General features: G+C 38.3%; 1 long non-coding RNA gene across 1 annotated transcript in view; it reads right to left on the bottom strand.

The window, feature by feature from the left end:
• Nucleotides 1-19679, bottom strand: part of LOC112630561 — a 197455-nt gene that overhangs the window by 13775 nt on the left and 164001 nt on the right. The window lies entirely within an intron of this gene.

Genomic DNA, 19679 nt, shown 5'->3' on the forward strand with positions numbered 1-19679 from the left:
ATGACATCTCTTTCCCAAGCTTTCCTTCCTCTCTGTCTTCTTATTATAACCCCTCTTTTGCCAACAGACATTTGCTTTTTTGCAAGAATAAAATTTGACGTTTTCAGAGATGGTTGGGTTTAAGCCTAAAGTCATGCCAAACCCAACCCAGAATGCACTTCCTCATCACAAAGTGATGCTTTTTTTCTGTGTGAGCCAGACTGCTCATTGATCCACAAAGAAACCAGCCAAGTATTTCATAACATTTTTGAAAAATGCTGTACATTACCAGGTGCTTTTATGACAACAAGAGACCTAAACAATGAACTAATCTTTCTGAATCCATGAGCCTGTAGAGCCAGCTCAATCTGCAGTGGCAACCTGTAGATTTCGGACAAAGGCTAATTGTTCTTCTTTTGTGATCATTGTGCATCTTGTTATTTGATATGAGATATTATTTGACAGCTGTCTTTTATTTCTCTAACTGTGTACAATGGAACAGCTTATTTCTGAAAATGAAGAGAGCTGAATGGTCTCAGATGGTCCACCTCAATTTCAAGAATTAGGAAGGATTGGATGAATTCCTCTGTAAAGGCTCAAGGTGACCATGCTTTCCAGGCCCTCCTTTTCAGGTTCTTGTATGGTTGAGCATAATTCTTTTTGTTTTTCCTGATCTGGTCAATGCTGAGAGCATAATTCTTTGTGGTTTCTCACAAGTATGGTATTCAGCCCTTCCAGCCACACACAACGCATTGATGAGTAAGGAATCCTCTCCTGGCTAAGTAATCAAAAAGGGGAAAAAACTAACATAAGGCAAAATGGAAAGTTGTTTTCAGTTCGGAAAATGTGGATATGAAATAGAGAGTAATTCCACATACTGGCATTTACCTTGTGCCCGTGCCAGGCACAGGCTTTTAAGTGTTTTATATGCATTATTTATTTTAGTTCATAAAACACTGATGAGGTAGGCACTTTCTTTCCATATTTTATAGATGAGAAAAATGAAGTATAGGGGATTATGCTCTCTAGCATGATATTCGAGGTCATGCTAGTGAGGAATGGAGCCAACAATTTCTTTTTTTTTAGAGACAAGGTCTCGCTTTGTCACCCAGGCTGGAGTGTAGTGGCATGTCCATAGCTCACTGCAGCCTTGGACTCTTAGGCTCAAGCAGTCTTCCCAACTCAGCCTTTTGAGTAGCTAGGACTACAGGTGCATGCCGTCATGGCTGGCTAACATTTACTTTTTGTAGAGATGGGGTCTCTCTGTGTTGCCCAGGCTGGTCTCAAACTCACGGCCTCAAGTAATCCTGCCACAGCCTCCCAAAGCACTGGAATACAGGAATGATCCACTGAGCCTGGTCAATTATTACTTGAATCCAAAATTGAAGAGTTTAAAAATGATGCCCATTTGATTATTATAGAATATCTAATTCAGAGAGTTCTATAATTGGTAACTTTGGTTTATTAGTAAAATTTTCAAAATATTACATCTGTCACATAGGTTGGTCATGGGGACAAAATAAGATAAAGCAAAATTTAAACTTCTGTCTTAATAAATAGTAGCTATCAGCATTTTAGAAGCAATAACACAATTGTCTCTGAAAGGGAAAGAGTGACAGTATCATTGTCTAGACTATTGTTACTGAAAGCTTAGATTTTTCATTTGTTCCTTTAAATACACATGACTCTGGCTGGGCACAGTGGCTCACGCCTGTAATCCCGGCACTTTGGGAGGCCAAGGCGGATAGAGCACAAGGTCAAGAGATCAAGACCATCCTGGCCAACATGGTGAAACCCCGTCTCTACTAAAAATACAAAAATTAGCTGGGCATGGTGGCGGGCGCCTGTAGTCCCAGCTACTCGGGAAGCTGAGGCAGGAGAACCACTTGAAACTGGGAGGTGGAGGTTGTGGTGAGCCGAGATTGGACAACTGCACTCCAGCCTGGTGACAGAGTGAGACTTTGTCTCAAAAAAAAAAGAAAGAAACAAACAAAAAACAGACAAATGACTCCATGGAGAGTATTACCTTTGCAAAGATGAATGAAACACCACTGTCAGCAGAGGGACAGAGAAGGAAAAACTAACAAAAGTTTGCATTTAATTACAAATTACAAAGTGCTAGGAAAGACAAGAATTGAACCATGCAAGCATCCTAGTGCTTTTGTGAAAAACAGCGTAGGGAACCTTCCACAGGCCCAGCGAATGTAACCCAGTACTGTTTATCTTCATGGACCCTACTTGTGTACTTGCTCTGTAGAAGTGATTGGATCTGTTTGCCTTCACAACAAAAGACCAATCATATTATATTTTACTTGTTGCTTAGAATGGCTAGGGGCCTCGTCATTTGATCTTTCTGTGCAAACTAGAGTAAACTTATGAACCTGAGTTAATCTTCTCCTTTTGACAGTCATACACTTCAGCTTCTTTTTCTCCCTCTAATTGTCATTGATAGCTCAGAGATCTTAATCTCTATCAGAAGTTGGACATTGGTATTTTGAAGCAAGGGTGTGTTCCTGCTGTCCATTAAAATGTAAAGGTTTTGAAACCATTTATTCTCCTGATGATTTGTACAGGGTTGTTTTTAGGTTTTCTGATGAGTCCTACATGAACTGGAAAATTAACTATGTGTAGTAATATATACACTGATACGCTAGGCTTTTATATTATTCTTATCATGAAACAAAGAAATGAAATGCAATAATAGATGATTCACAGATTATAATAAATACAATGAATGCATATTAGTCCCTGCATCAGACTTCCTATTGAAAGAAAAAGGAATGGTGCATCTATGGTTTGAATATAGTCGCTTCAAAATTCAGATGTTGCCAATATAATAGTATTAGGAGGTGAAGCCTTTCAGAGATGTTTAAGCCAAGAGGTCTGCTCCCTCATTTGGGGATTAAGGGCCTTTCAAAAGAGGCTTCACACAACATTTGGCTAGATTGCCCTTCTGCCTTCTTCCATGTGAGGAGGTAGCAAGAAGGCCCTCACTAAACCAAATTCTGGTGCCTTGATTTTGGACTTTCCAAATTCCAGAATGGTGAGAAATCAATTTCTGTTCTTTATAAATTACCCAGTCTCAGGTATTTTTGTTGGAGTAGTACATAACAGACTAAGACAGATGTCTTCCGAAAAATTATTTCTCTGTTATTTTTTTCTAAACACCCATCCTTGAGTATGAACAAGAAGTTGATCCGATGCTATCTTAATAAGTTTTAAAATAGCCAATATCAGTATTCACTAGAAGATCCAATTGTATCTTGTAGCAGAATGCCTTACACCCTAAATATAGGCTCAGTACCAAATCAAGGACCAACGGTTGTTCAGAAATTCTATGATGGGCTGAAAGGGGCCGCTTAGGAACTACAATTGGATGGCAGGGGATCTTGAGACTTTTCTTGAAGCCGTGTTCATAATCACACCATTTTTATTTAACTATATGTTTGTTGGGATAGATGGGGTGGCACAGACTAAGATTACTGAATTTACTGTCCAGCCTAAATTACTTCATAATAACGTAACTCTCAGGGGTTCAATGTGTGGCAGAAGTTACAAAAGAGAGGTTGCAGAGAATGTTATCACACCACTCTGACACTGATATTCTCAGGTAATGTGTGCTTTCATGTGGAATGGCACCAGAGTTATATGAAGAAGAATGCTGTAAACTGTAACAAGTTTGTGCAGACAGAATAAGGAAATTGGGACAGAGTTGAAGTCTTGCCAGAAGCATAGGATCTGATTTTCCTTGGCTTTGCTGGACCCTGCCAAGTGTAATGTATCAAGAATGTTCAGTAATATATTTTTATTTCTTTTTTGAGATAAGTTATTGTGAGTTCTTCTTTTCTTTTTTCTTCTTCTTCTCCTTCTCCTTCTCCTTCTTCTTGAGATGGAGTCTCACTCTGTCACCCAGGCTGCAGTGTAATGGCATGATCGTGGCTCACTGAAACCTCTGCCTCCCTGGTTCAAGTGATTCTCCTAGCCTTCTGAATAGCTGGGATTACAAGCAGCCGCCACCATGCCCGGCTAAGTTTTGTATTTTTAGTAGAGACGTGTTTCACCCATGTTGGTCAGGCTGGTCTCAAACTCCTGACCTCATCATCCACCCGCCTCAGCTTCCCAAAGTGCTGAGTTTACAGGCATGAGCCACTGTGCCCGGCCAAAATAAGTTATTGTGACTTTTTCTATATATTTATTAGATAGAAAAGCAAAACGTATTGTGCCCATGATGATACATCTGTGTTTGTGGTGAAAATGATGCTGCTGACAATAAGACTGCACAGACACTCCGCACAAACTTTCATGATTGTCACAGGCTCTGGGTGAATCTGGGATCTCGCAGTATCTCTATGGTCAGTTGTTTTAGTTTTTCACTGGGCTGTCACCTTTGACACTGATGCTCTTGGGCAAGTTATTTAATCATGATGAATTTAGTTTACTTATCAATTAAATAGAGAGAGTTAATACTATCCTGTGGTATGATGGAGCCGGTTTGCACTGACCAATGAGAATAAGTGTTAAATTTGTGGGGAATTTTATGAGCTACTTGATATCACTAAGGCCGTGCTCAACGTGTCATGTTGGGAACAGTTACACCACAGAAACTAGCAAATGCTCAACTAGGGATCCTCCTGAGCCCACCAAAGTGTCCATTGTTAAAGTTTACCTGCACAGCCATTGTAATATCAGTCCACTGAACTGTTGGGCAAATTGAAGGCTATAATGTATGAAAGCAGTTCCTAATCATAAAATGACAACTGGAGTGTCCTCCAACAATGAAAGTTATTTTATTGCCAGGCGTGGTGGCTCACGCCTGTAATCCCAGCACTTTGGGAGGCTGAGGCAGGTGGATCACGAGGTAAGGAGTTCAAGATCAGCCTGGTCAGCATGGTGAATCGAGATCAGCCTGGTCACCATAGTGAAACCTGTCTCTACTAAAACTGCAAAAAATTTAGCCAGGCAAGGTCGTGCACACCTGTAATTGCAGCTACTCAGGAGGCTGAGGCAAGCGAATTGCTTGAACCTGGGAGGTGGAAGTTGCAGTGAACTGAGATCATGCCACTGCACTCGGGCCTGGGTTACAAGAGTGAGACTCTATCTAAAAAAAAAAAAAAAAAAAAAAAAGAGAGAGAAAGTTATTTTATTAGTATTAACATTGTTATTAAATATAAGACTGGGTGTGGTGGCTGATGACTATAATCCCCGCACTTTGGGAGGCTGAGGCAGACAGACCACTTGAGGCCAGGAGTTTGAGACCATCCTGGCGAACATGGTGAAATCTGGTCTCTACTAAAAATACAAAAATTAGCCAGGTGTGATGGTGTGTGTCTGTAGTCCCAGCTACTCAGGAGGCTGAGGTGGGAGAATGACTTGAACCCAGGAGGCAGAGGTTGCAGTGAGCCGAGATCGCACCACTACGCTCTAGCCTGGGTGACAGAGTGCAAGACTCCATCTCAAAAATAAATACATAAAGTAAAAAATAAAAAAATTATATATATACATACACATACACACACACACACACACACACATATATAATCTGTATTACAGACTGTTTTTGTTTTTCTACTTTCTTTTGTTTTCCTAATAACCCATCCCTCCTGGATGAGTTTCCTGGGGCTGCCATAACAAAGTACCACAAACTGAGTGGCCCCAAATACCCAAAATGTATTGTCTCATATTGTGGAGATGAGAAGTGTAAAATGAAGGTATTGGCAGGGCTAGGCTCCTCAGGTTTCTTCCTTGCCTCTTCCTAGCTTCTAGTGGTTTGCTGGGAATTTTCAACATTCCCATATTTGCAGCTGTATAACTCCCACCTGTGCCTTTGTCATCACATGGCATTCTCCTTGCATATCTCTGTCTTCACATGGCCATCTTCTCATAGGGATGCCAGTCACACTGGATAAAGGATATGCCCTACGCCCATCAGACCTCATCTGAACTATATCTATAATAAACTTGTTTCCAAATAAGGTCACATTCTGAGGTATTGGAGACTGGAACTTCAACATATCTCTCTTGAGGGGAGACAATTCAAAACCTATAACACGCACCTAGTATCTTTTGAAATTGTCCTTCAGTCTGCCTTTGTAGCATTGCTCAGCTCATCTCTGCTTACAGTCAATCTGTTTCAATTTCCTTTGAGTGTTTATCTGTAACCTGATAAGATTAACTTGTTATAAGACATTTTCTAATGCTGAAAAAATAACATTGTTTTCAGGTCAGTACTGGGTTGGTTGACACTGAAGAAAAGAACAACACACTTACAGAGCTAAATGTTAGGCATTGTTGTAGAAGTACAAACCATAGAGATGCGTAAAAGATGGATTTATATTCAAGGAGCTGAGACAGAAATGGATGTGAAAACGAACAGGTCTACCTGATATGCTACATGAGTGTTCAAGAAGTGGCCTTAGGAGAGTATTAGGATACAGAGCCTATGAATCTCTGTGGCAGGCAGAAAGGCCAGAAAATCTTCAGGCATATGATTTGATCTAGGTGGGAAGAGGAAAAAGCAAAGGTTAGACATTCGTGTTCCTAACTTTCAGAAAATCAGCTGATATTTTAAAAGCCATTTTCTACTGTTTGATTATAAAAACCTTGGAGGTCATGCTGCCCAAGTAGTTATGATGCAGGACTTTTTGCTCCTTAGTTCAGCTAAAATCCATGTTCTTGTCACACGTCCAAGAAAAATTAGGTATGCAGACACAGCGAAAGATGAGGAATGTGGAATATATTAATAGAAAGATCTCAGCAAAGAGAAAAAGGGGTCCTGCCAACGGGCTTGCACTTCATAGATTGAACACCAGGCCACCACACACATGAGCTGAAGAGGCCAGGCTCCTCCCCTCTGCATAAGCTGCAAATCCCCAGTGGTCCCACTCCGGTCTCCCAATGTGCAGGTGGGCCCCCAATCTGTTGAGGGCATGTCCAGACAAGGACCTGGGCAGGTTCCCTCATCTGCACAAAAGCATCTGATACAAACACTTGTGGGGCAGGTCGGAGACTCTCTGGGGATCCTTCCTTATCTGCCTCCTGCATCTATGATTTACACGTAGGTGGCAGTTTCTATCTTTGAGATCACCTAAAATCTTAGATGATCGGGCTTCTTCAGTGCAGGCTGGTCATTTGAGTCATGGGCTCATGGATTTGTGCTGTAAGTATGCTTTAGGATTTTCTTTATATTTATCAAATGTATAACCTGCAATTATTGATTCCTTTATATCACCTGGAGATCTTTAATCATTTTATTAATATATTAAGCCAAATTGCCAAGAATGTCCTAAGCACTGTTAACAACAAGCTGGTAGGAAACCTGTATTCACGTCTATGAGTAGGAAAGAACAAATTAAATAAGCACATACTTAATAGATAATCATGAAAGAGACAGTAATAACATAATGAAAGAAGAGGCTTTGGAGTCAGATAGATCAGAAACTGAATTCTGGCTCTGTCTTTTACGAGCTGTGTGACCTTTTAATAATGTTATCTCTTATGGTTGATGTGAAAATCAAATTAAGTGACATGTAGAGACAGACTGGGCACTGAAATCAGTGTAAGACTCAGATGTTATTTGCTAAGTTCAGGTTCTATAGCAACAAAATTAGGATAAAGAACCATACGTTATGAGGAAATAGGTAATGAGTTGATATAATCCATTTATACATGACAGCCCAGTCTAGTTCACAGGATTTCTGTTATACCTAGCCAATGCTGCTGTTAGAGCAAGAAAGCACTTTGGGAGGCCGAGGCGGGCGGATCACGAAGTCAGGAGATCGAGACCATCCTGGCTAACACGGTGAAACCCCGTTTCTACTAAAAATACAAAAAAATTAGCCGGGCGTGGTGGTGCGCGCCTGTAGTCCCAGCTACTCGGAGGCTGAGGCAGGAGAATGGCGTGAACCTGGGAGGCGGAGCTTGCAGTGAGCTGAGATCCGGCCACTGCACTCCAGCCTGGGCGACAGAGCGAGACTCCGTCTCAAAAAAAAAAAAAAAAAAAAGAAAGCAGCCATAGAAAATATGTAAATAGAACTTGTCTGTGTTCTGCAAAAACTTTATGTGCACTGAGATTTGAATATAATTTTATGTATCATGAAATATTATTTGTCTTTTTTTCAATTATTTAAAAATGAGAAAATTTTCTTACCCATCATTTGCCAAGCAATGAGCTATAGCATCATGGAACTACCCCAGGATCTACAGATGCCATGTTTGTATGATCAGGCATGATCACAGGTGCTTACTCTGGGGTCTGTGTATCATATTCCTGGAGTATTCCCCATGTTCTCGATCCTGTGATAATACCTAATACCCACATTATGTCATTTAGCTTTCCCAAGAACACTAGGAAGTAGACATTCCTTCCTCTCAACTAATGAATAAACTAAGGTTGTAATGGCGAAGTATTTATTCCATGCTTATTATATTCCAGGAAATTCTCTCTTTCCTGGAAAGAGTTGGCCATATAAACAAGATTACATTCCTCAAAGAACTTCCATTCTGGGGAGGAGAGATACATAATAAACAAATGAAAAATCAAACCCATAGGACTTTTACAAGTTGTGACAAATGCTAAGAAGAAAATAGGAAAGTAGATATAACAGAGAAAAAGAAACATCCAGATAAATAATTTGAGTAGAGTGTTCAAGGAAGGCCTGGAGCAGAGATTCAGAGACTAAAATGAACCAGCTAAAGGTAGAGTCAGGGCTGGCCTGTTGTGAGCTTACAAACAAAACAGGCTGGGCGTGGTGACTCACACCTGTAATCCCAGCACTTTGGGAGGCAGAGGTGGGTGGATCACCTGAGGTCAGGAGTTTGAGACCAACCTGGCCAACATGGCGAAACCCCATCTCTACTAAAAAAATACAAAAATTAGCTGGGCATGGTGGCAGGCACCTGTAATCTCAGCTACTTGGTAGGCTGAGGCAGGATGATTGCTTGAACCTGGCAGGTGGATGTTGCGGTGAGCCGAGATTGCGCCTTTGCACTCCAGCCTGGGAGAGAGAGCAAGACTCTGTGTCAAACAAAACAAAACAGAACAAAACAAAACCAGGTCAATATGCCTAGAATGGGATACAGAAAGTGAGTGGGGGGACATAAAGGGGGAGAGCTATACAGGACAATTTATGTGGAACCAATGAGTCAAACCAATTGATTTACTTTGTATTATAAATGCAACGGGAAGCCATTGAAGCGATTTTAGAAAGGGAGTGGCCACTGAGTGGTGAATCATTTGCACATGGTCAAATTCTGGAACCAGGAGTCCAGTGAGAAGGCTATTGTAGTAGTCCAGGAGGGAAAAATGACAGTTGGGACAAAGTGGTAACGGTGAAAAGAATAAGGAGCAGAAGGATTTAAGATAGAACTTGGACAAAGAACTGATAGAATTTGCTGACAGTGAATTTTGGGAAATGAGGAAAGGAAGGAATCAAGAATGAGCTGCTGGCTTCCGGTTTACAGGGGTTGTATAATAGTATGATATACTGATGTGTTGAGAGGGTGTAAATTTGGGATGGAAAATTATGACTTTTATTTTGATAGTGGCATAAAACTGAGAATTATATAATCATTTGGATATTCCAAGACAGCAGTTGATTATATGATTCTAGAATTAACAGTGAGGTTAAAATTAGAGATATAAATTTGGAATTCTTCAGCTGATGAATGATAGGCAAAGCCTTGGAATCTAGATTTTCCCTAAGTGATACCATGTTGTAAAAGCCTCTTGACATTTCAAACTAAGTGTTTGAGTTGGGTGACAAGAACTGAGGATTAGCCAATGTGGTAAAACCACCTGGTGTCCCAGAGTCCACATACAGAAAGAGGTTCAAAGAGAAACAACATGTGAGTGAGTGAGTGAGTTCTGAAGAGAAATACACCCATTCTATGTAGTTGTGAGTGGAATAAGTAGGGCTTAAAATCATGCCCTCTCCTCCACATCTCAAAAACCTTTCCACAATGTCATGTTTCTGGAGTCCCTCACAGATTTCCCAACTCACTTTGTGTTCAATTTCTTTAATTCAAATTCTGATGCTTCTCTTAATGTCCACAGAAGCGTCTCAATGGATATTGACGATGTTGTATTTTAAGTAAAGATTCTAAGTTAATCATGCTGATGTTAACTTTAGGTCATTTTTTGCATTTTCATTTGGAGCTAATTTATTCATGCTAAAATATTAATGGATTATCTAAAATCTTTTACACTCAGCTATTCCTCTTTTTAAAAATATTTCAAGATACAACAAAAATATTTTAAGTGCCCTTTTCAACTTAATAGTTTTATTCTACTTGGATGCTTAAAGCAAGAATGTGGAATTATTTATTTTTTGTTCCTTTGCTACAAAGGAATAAAATCAAAAGTAATTATAATTACTCTAAGAGCATGAGAACAAAAAACTATGGTATGGTATTGAAGAATAAAATGTACATTTTACAGTACTTGCCCATAATTAAGAATTGTGTATCTTGATTTTTTATGAATTTAATTGGCACTATAAAATATTACTTGTTATTATGTGAGTTAAATACCACAATATAAAGGTTATACACTCATGAAATAGACTCACAGTTGGAAAGTAAGAGTAATTGTATATAAAATGACTGGGAGAGAAGAAAATTATGAGACAGTGTAATAATGACTTCATAGGCTACTATAAATTTAGAAGGATAACAATGTACCACAATGCTGCAGACTTCAGTGACATTAAAGGATTCCAGTGATCTAATATGTGAGCAACATAAATTTAAATGATCAGTAAATCACTATTTAGTTTAAAATTAACTGGACTATTTATTACAATATTAACAGTTAAGAATTTAGAAACTTCACAATAAATGCATGATACAATTCAATTGGGTTAAAATATAGTTTTTTTAAAAAGGGATATGTAAAAATTATTCACACATGCATATGTGCACATTTATACAAATATATGTACTTCACACTCCAAAGTCCTCTAATACAAGTTTATTATTTGTTTAAATCACTGAAACTGACCAATTAGGGAAAAAAATATGAACTCTTCACTACCACAGTGTGTGCATGTGTGTGTGTGTGTGTGTATATTGTATATCTTTTCATGTCATTTATGAAAATGTTTATTTCATTATACATTTAATTTGTCCTTCAAAAAAGCTTTCTAGTTAATTATTTATACCTTTATTATTTGTACCTCAGTTGTTTGTGCCTCTATTTTCTATTTCTGTATTTGATCTTTTACATAAGGTTTACCTTTTAAATATTTATCAAGCTGTTAAAGCTTTATGTCTTCCAAAATCATTTTTTTCCAAAGTGTGATTTTTTCTTTCAGACTTTCAAAATAATCTGAGAGACTAGTAGGGTTTTATAGCACTAAATTCCAGTAGTAAATAGAATTCATATCAGTTAATTTCTGAACTTTAAATATATTTGCAAAAAAAGGTAAACTTAAGCCTGTCAAAATTTATTTAAGGTTAGTCAACATTTATTGACTCTCAGCTGTGCATGTAGATGTCTCATCCTTGGCATCAAGTTTACACAATCCTGACATATCTCTGAGACCCGTGAAACAGCCAAAGGACATATATTCTAAGCATTAAATTGAAAATGTAAGCTAATACTGTAGCTGAGAAACTCAGCCCATATGTATTGAGGAGCATCCAGCAGAAAAATGATGAGACCGCTAATGAAGTCACCTTTCAAATGTTTGATGAAGATAATGAAGGCACCTTTGAAATTTTTTGGATCATATTTCTCTATACATGAAATTAATAAACAGTGGGAATTTTCTCTTTATCAAGCACATTTAACATCAGGATAATATGTCCTTGCTGTTAAGGGCAGATTTACTATAAAATTTGTTACATCTTAATTTATATAAAATAGAGATTTATTACTAATCTGTTTATCTTTTCCCCTAAATGTTGGTGGAAAGTTTAAAAAGTTTCATCAAAAAGTTTGTTTTTAAGGTGAATTTTGAATATATTTTAAGTACTTTTTATTTTTAAAAATTTTTTCCTTTTTTTTTTTTTTTTTGAGACAGTTTTGCTCTGTCAAGGAGGCAGCGTGCAGTGGTGCAATCTTGGTTCACTGCAACCTCTATCTCCCATGCTCGAGCAATCCTCCCACCTCAGCCTCCTGAGTAACTGGGACTACGAGCACACACCACCACACCTGGCTCATTTTTGTATTTTTTTCGGACACAGAGGTCTCACCATGTTGCACAGGATGGTCTTGAACTCCTGGACTCAAGTGAATCTCTCACCTCGGCCTCCCAAAATGTTCGGATTACATGTGTGAGCCACCATGCCCACCAAGCAGTTTTTATTTTTAAAAAAATTAAGAGACATTGTTAGGGGTTTAACATGTAGTATTTGTGGATGAATTCTTGATAGATGTAAAGTAATACCTAAGGAATATACTGCAGTAAGGAGTCCTAGAAAAGAGCTGAGCAGATGTTGATATTTTAAGGTAGTACAGAATCACAGGGTTCAGGAGAATCTTAGAGATTATAAAGTGTGACTTTTTTTTACTTGAAAAGTAAAACAACAACAACAAAAGACAAAACAAAACAAAAAACACCCCGAGGCACTCAGAAGTAAGTTGTGTTTCAGAACGGGGATAAAACTGAGACCTCCTGACTTCCAGTTGGAAGTTATGTTTTAGTTACCTTTTTTTCACCCCATTATGTGATCAACAATAAATCTCTGGTGAAAGTTATTAACCAAAATAATGAATGCTTATATAGCTTTTCGTTCCCCTAAAGGTTGTAATTGAAAGAAGAAGAATGGCAGAGTATGCTATCCCAAAATACGTCACTTGGCATAAGGATTATCTTGAGTGAAAAACATTTGAAGAACAGCAAGTGCAAGAAAAAGACAGGAGAAACACTCGTGGGAAAGAATTCCTCCTCATTCCAGGAGAAAAGAAACATCTTATCATCAGAGATGGGGAGTGGAGGCCAAGAGAAATCCACACAAACAGACTTTGGTAAAAAACAAACAACAACCACAAAAAACCACAACAACCTCTTATTTTCCTGCAGACTCCGATAGATTTAATTATTATTATTTTTTACAATTGCCTCTCTTTGCTCAACCTAGTATATTAATGCTGTATTTTGCCACTTCTTTGGGTCTTTATTTTCCTATGGGAGCTTCCATGTACATGTAAAAATCTGCATTCTTTTCTCCTGTTAATCAGTCTTACGTCAACTGAATTCTCAGGCCCAGCTGGAGACTCTTCAGGGGTAGAGGTAAAATTTTTCTTTTCATTTCATATTATTTTATCAAGTACACAAAGTACACTTCTATTCTAAAATGCACATCGATGTTCCCTTAAATTCTCTATATATGAGACAAAATTTTGTGACTCTTAATCATTTAACTTGCTGTTCTATTTTATGAAGAGCCTCATCAGCTGGGATAAATAGGGCATAATCACAAAGTTTGAAGTCATTTTCTCAAAATATTTCACTACGTTTGTAAAAAACACTTTTCAGAGTTCTGATATAATTTGCTGTCATAATTTTGTACTTTTGGTTTCCTTATGCTTGCCAGAGAGATTTAGAAGCGTACATCCAAAGTAATTCTGCAATGCCAACAAATTACCATATTTCACTGAAAACCCTGCACTCTTCACTTTTTAACGTCTATGGACACGACACTTCTGGAGCTGAAGGTGCATTCTCCTTTAAAAAAATGACAAAATATCAAGAAGTAAATTCACTCTTGTATGTCCACAAGGAAGAATTGATAATGATTTCTTATCTTATTTCCACTGAGGTATTTTTAGATTGATACACTTTCTTCATGTTTAAAAGAAAAGACCAAAAATAATTAAAGGGATTCTACTCAGAAAAATGATTTACATCTAACGTTTTCTTGGAGGAGAGGGCTCCAAAACCACAATAGTATCTCTGTTTCTCCAGCCACATTCTGAAACTTCTGGTGCTGAGCTTGCCATCATTTTGTTATCTAAAGACTTAAGTTCTCTTGACAAGGGCACTTTGATGTGTCTCAGAGCTGCTCTGCGGTATCATGGCCTTTATTTTAAGTATTTCTTAGATAACATTTTGCAACATTTGTGTAGGAGAGACTAGTTTTACATTTCGGCTGGAAAAAAAGGAGACATTTTTAAAAGACAAGAAATTATCATAGGAAATAAGACTGCATTTGTAAACATTTTAGAATTTTCAAGAAGCAGTTGCTAATATAAATGCTGTCTATAATATGCAAGTACTAGTCCATGGAGTCGGCAGGACATATCCTAGGCATTCACTTAGTTAGACACTAGGGAAGTAGTAAGATACAGTGCTTAGAATTTAGGCTCTGGGCTAGACAGTCAATAGCAATGTAAATCAAGTTGTATCTCCAACTCTTTAAGCTTCTATTTATTCAGTTGTAGAATGGGAATATTACTCATTACTTAAAGTATTGTAAGGTTTAGAATATATTTTTTAATTGGTTAGCACAATGCCTGAAACTACTCAATAAAAGTTTGTGTTTTATTATTATTAATTTGTAGATACAAATTATATGTCTCCAGATTCAAGAATGGTTATTACAGATTAAGCAGAAAAAAATTATTTAAAAAAGAATTTTAAAAAATATGAGTTTTGAGGTGATTTTATCATTTAGCATGAAGTAATCTAGTTCACTGCTATAAATTCCAGACTTGCATAGTGTCCAGAAAACTCAGGACAAGTTACCTATTTTTGGAATATTGCATTCTAGGCAAAGAGAACTTAAAGAAAGTTTGAAATACAAGAGAGTTTTAAATATATTGTGGAAGGATTATTACGTAACACTAATCAGCAAATATGCCTCTGATAATTTCTCAAGTGTGGAGGCCATGATACATTCTTCCAGATTATAAAGAGAATTTAGTTCATGCTGCCTCATCCCAGTGTTAACTGGCCAGACACTCATGCATATGTCAATGAACTTCCTAAGTGACTGCTGGAAGGAAGCATCTCTAAAATTGCATTTTCTGGTTAGTTTTCTGATGCACAAAGCAGGGAAGGTCATATTCTATCTGGGACACATCTACTGCCTGAGTTTTCTCCAGCATTTAATGTGGTAGTTTGGAGACATAATACCCACCACCACCCGGGACTCAGGTTAAGAGAATTCAGCTGTGGTTAGAGGGAGAAAAGAGACAGATACAGCACAGGAGGTAAATGTCAGCAAGAGAAAGATTTGCTGTGCTTCATTCTGATGAGGGACCTGGAGGGTCAGCATATTTTCATCCCGCCCACACGAGATCAAAAGCCACACTTGCCTCCCTCATCCTGTTGCTTTCCTAAGGTACTCTCCCATGAGTTGCCTCAGGCAAAAGCTGGTTGGACTTATTAACTGACAGCCTGAGCAGGAGACCTAAAGAAGGAGGAAGCAAAGAGGACTCCTAGAGAAGGTTAAGCAGTAGAGAGATAGGCAGAACTTTTGGGGAAGAAAAAGAAAATGGCAGATGGCGGGTGTCAGGTTCACAACTACACCAATTGCCATGTTGAGGTCTTAAGGGAGTGGGTGGATGAGCAGAAAGGATGCTCGGGGGGCCGTAGGCAGGTGAAACATGATTTTATTCAGCAGCAGCTCTCACCAACAGCTTTCTCACACTGCTCTATCTCAGCTGCTTAATCCTCTGGCTCCCACAAACAGTTGCATGGCCAACTCTCCCTTGTTTTCAGGGTCAGCAGCTTAACTCTTTGCCTCTCTGGGCATGAGTAGGCTGAGCTATGTCCTGGCTCTTACCTTGCACTGCAAAGATGGACAGCTCTGATTCTCTCTCCTTCTCTGGGTGCAAGCATGCCTGCACAGTGTCAACAGGGCAATTATACCTTTTACAGTCAATAGTGGCTTAGGGACAAGGGATGGCCTTCCCATGTTATGGCTACATAGCTGTGTTTACATCAGACATGGAATTGTGCACTTGTGATCCAAACTCGCTGAGTCACTCTGGCCTGGATGTCCACCTCAGCCTATTCCTTGACCAAAGCACAGCCATGTTCCTTACAGCGGGAGAGCAGAGGGGAAGGACTTTTTGGTATCAGCCTGAGATAGATATAATATGGGCTGAGAGGTAAGTTGAAGGAAAACAGGTAATTTTTTTTTTTTTTTTTTTTTACCTTATTGGGCTCACTTGCATATACTTAGTTTTTTGGGTTTGTGTGTGTGTGTGTTTAATGGACGTAAGTTGTACTTTCTTGTTGAATGATTAAGAACGTAATTAAATCAATTAGCTTAATTCAAACATTTCACATTTTATACATATGCTATAACATCACTTTATGCCCCATAAATATATGCAATTATAATTTGTCAATATTTAAAAATGCTCAATAAGCAATTTAAAAAATATATATAACTAATGATTTTACCTCCGTAACTGACCCAGAAAACTGACAGCTGAAGGGAGGAGGCCTAGTTTGACAGCAGGGTGCTGTAGATCAATGTTTGGAGGGTTGACTTTTTTACTCCCCATCTTTGGTTTCAAGCTATTTTACTGTTTTTCTATAGTGATGTTATGTAGTGCATAGAGAGGACTGCTTTATGAATGTCTCATCTTTTTTCCCTGTTTTTCATATGCAACATACTAATTGGACTGTCACGTTTTCAAAGATCGTTGGTATACCTTTTCTTTCTTTCCATTTCAGAAACAGAGTCACCTCAGAAGCATTGTGTAGGCTGGGTGATGGAGTTTTCAAGAGTGTAGACACACCCAGGTTTAAATCACAGGTCTGTCTCTTACTAGTTGATTTGACCTCAGGCAGGTTAAATAAATTTTCTCTGGATCATTTTTTTCTCATTTGTAAAATTAGGGTAATTACAGAAGCAAAAATATTAGGAGAACTTAGCACAGAGCTTGGTGCATATGTGTGAATTAAATAGCAGACAATAAATTCTTACTGATAGTTATGTTAGTACTTTTTATTTCCTTATATCTGAAAACATCTGGTAAATAAAGATTATCTCATTGTAATAACAGCCCAAACCATGTATTTGCTGCACTGAGATTAAAGTAGCTTAAGTTGAAAAAATTTATGACCTCATATACTTTGAAACCTTCTCTTTAAATCTTCATCATGTATTTATAAACAATAGATGTTTCCACGCAGACACTATAATGATGATTTTGCGGAAAAAAGAAGTAAGCTTAAAAAGCACACAAATTCATATCAAAACATGGGAACACAGCAACCGTGACCTCTAAGTGTAAAGCCTACTTCGGCACAGTTGAGATGCTTTTGATCCATTCTGTGAAGTCCAATTCCGAATTCTTTCTTATCTTGTTGAATGTTGCTATATTTTCTGGAATCATCTCCTCTTCCTCTCTTTCCCTCACCCTTTCACAATAAGTCATCAAGATCTTTTAATTCTATCTTATAATTATGTTGGAAACCTATGCTCCTTTCTCTATACCCACTGCCATTGTTTCATTTCTTGTCTGGGTTTCTGCAATAGCCTCTTAACCAGTTTTTCTCCCTACTTGCCACATTCTAATCCATCCTTTGTACCTCGATAAATCTGATTGTTCTACTCCCGCCACGCCCACCCCTCCACCCCCAATGTTTTTAGACAGAGTCTCACTTTGTTATCCAAGCTGGAGTGCAGTGGCACAATCTCAGCTCACTGCAACCTCTGCTTCCTGAGTTCAAGCGATTCTCCCTGCCTCAGCCTCCTGAGTAGCTGGGATTACAGGTGCCCACCACCACACTTGGCTAATTTTTGTATCTTTAGTAGAGATGGGGTTTCGCCATGCTGGCCAGGTTACCCCCTCTTAAAGCCTGCAGTGGTTCTCTATGCCTTATGAGATTTATTATAAGATTCCTAGGACGGCCTGCCAGGGACTGCTAGTTGACCTCTAATATCCATTTTCCCTTTTTCTTTCATAATAGGACCACTTGCCTGCTGCCATCTTTAGAAGACATAGCTGATCACACTGAAGGTTGAATTCCCAGCTTGCCTTTAACTTATTGTGAGTTAAATATGTCTGGTCAATAGCGTTTAAGCAAGAGTGCCACGTAGCACTTCTGCTAAGTGTCCTTAAAGATAATGCTATAGATTAAATGTCTGCATCCCCCTAAAGTTCTTATGTTAAAATCCTAAGCCGCAATATGAGGGTATTATGAGGTTGGGCTGTTGGTAAGTGATTTGGTAGGCAGAGCCCTCATGAATGGGATTAAGGACCTATAAAAGAGACCTCAAAGAGCTTCTTTACCCTTTTCTACCATGTGAAGACACACACACCAAGAAGATCGCTGTCTATGAACAAGGAAGCAGGCCTCACCAGATGCTGAAATCTATGGATACCTTGATTTTGGACTTCCCAGCCTCCAGAACTAAGAGAAATAAATTTTCGTTATTTACAAGCTACCCAGTCTATGATATTTTATATAGCAGTCAGAACAGACTGACAGAGAGGTAGCATGTCTTTCTTCATCCTTTTCTCTTTCCTAATAACTGAATTGTAGATATGAGGGTTAGGGCTAGAACAGCTCTTTGAACTTGTGCGGTGAGATACAAAAAATGGTGGAGTAGCAAGCAAAAGAGAACCTGAATTTATTAGCATCACCGAGCTTCCAAACTTGTCATAGACCGGCTTCCTCAAACAATAACATGGGTGGGAAAAATAAACTGCTGTCTTCTATGAGCCAATATTATTTTGAATTTCTGATACCTTTAGTCAAGCTAAATCCTAATATGTATGCAATCCATTATCTTCCAAAGTCTTGTCCTTCTGTTAAATTTCATATTACATTTCTTTTCCATTGGACTTTTCTCTACAACACTCCTGAACTACATGTTGGCCCAAGACCATAGAATGATGTCAAATCTTATTGCTCTGGTTCAGGTTGATCCCTTTGCCTAACATCACATACCCCACAGCTCTAGTAGCCTTCATTTGAATGTTTGAATGTTAGAATTATTACTTATTTTTCAATACTCTGCTCAAACATCATCTCCCATAAGAAGCAATCACTGACAATTCACTTCATGCCTCCAAAAGGTGATTTCGCCTCCCTCTCACAACCTCTGGAGCTGTACAGATTTAAAATTTCACCACTCAAGTACACTGACTGTTACTTATTTGTACGTGTTCTTTTCCCATTAATCCTTGAGGGTAGTGATTCTGTCCTGTATATTTGCCATGTCTAGCCGTCTCTGGAAATTTGTAGGTGATCAATCAAAATACAGTTTTGATTTCATAGGACATAATCATATTTCTGGAGTTTTTCCAATAAAAGTAATATATATACTATTTCTCAATTCAGAGGAAGAAAGTGGCATTCACTCATTGCATTTCAGACTGATCAAAAACTTAAATTTTAAGTTGCGGGTTATTCAAAGGATTGAGTGATTTTATTTGAGACTACATTCTATTCTGAAATACTTCACAGTAAAAGTTGTTGCCTCAGATAAATGTTAGAACATTAAAGTGGCATTTAGTTTAAATACAATTTACGGAAAATCGTAAAAGCATACTTTTGGATATCTCTATTATCTTTTAAAAATATGACTTCCTTTCTAACACCAGTTTTACCTTCCAAAAAAGATACACACTATTTTTTTCTCCCTAAATGTTTTCTGAGCATTTTCCTATGTCTTTAAGTTGTCCTCAAAACAACTATTTTTTTTTTTAATTTTTTAGACAGATCTCACTTTGTCACCCAGGCTGGAGTGCAGTGACGCCAACATACGGCTCACTGTAGCCTCTATCTCCC

This window comes from Theropithecus gelada, chromosome 8 (genome assembly GCF_003255815.1).
Source record: "Theropithecus gelada isolate Dixy chromosome 8, Tgel_1.0, whole genome shotgun sequence".
Lineage (NCBI taxonomy): Eukaryota > Metazoa > Chordata > Mammalia > Primates > Cercopithecidae > Theropithecus > Theropithecus gelada.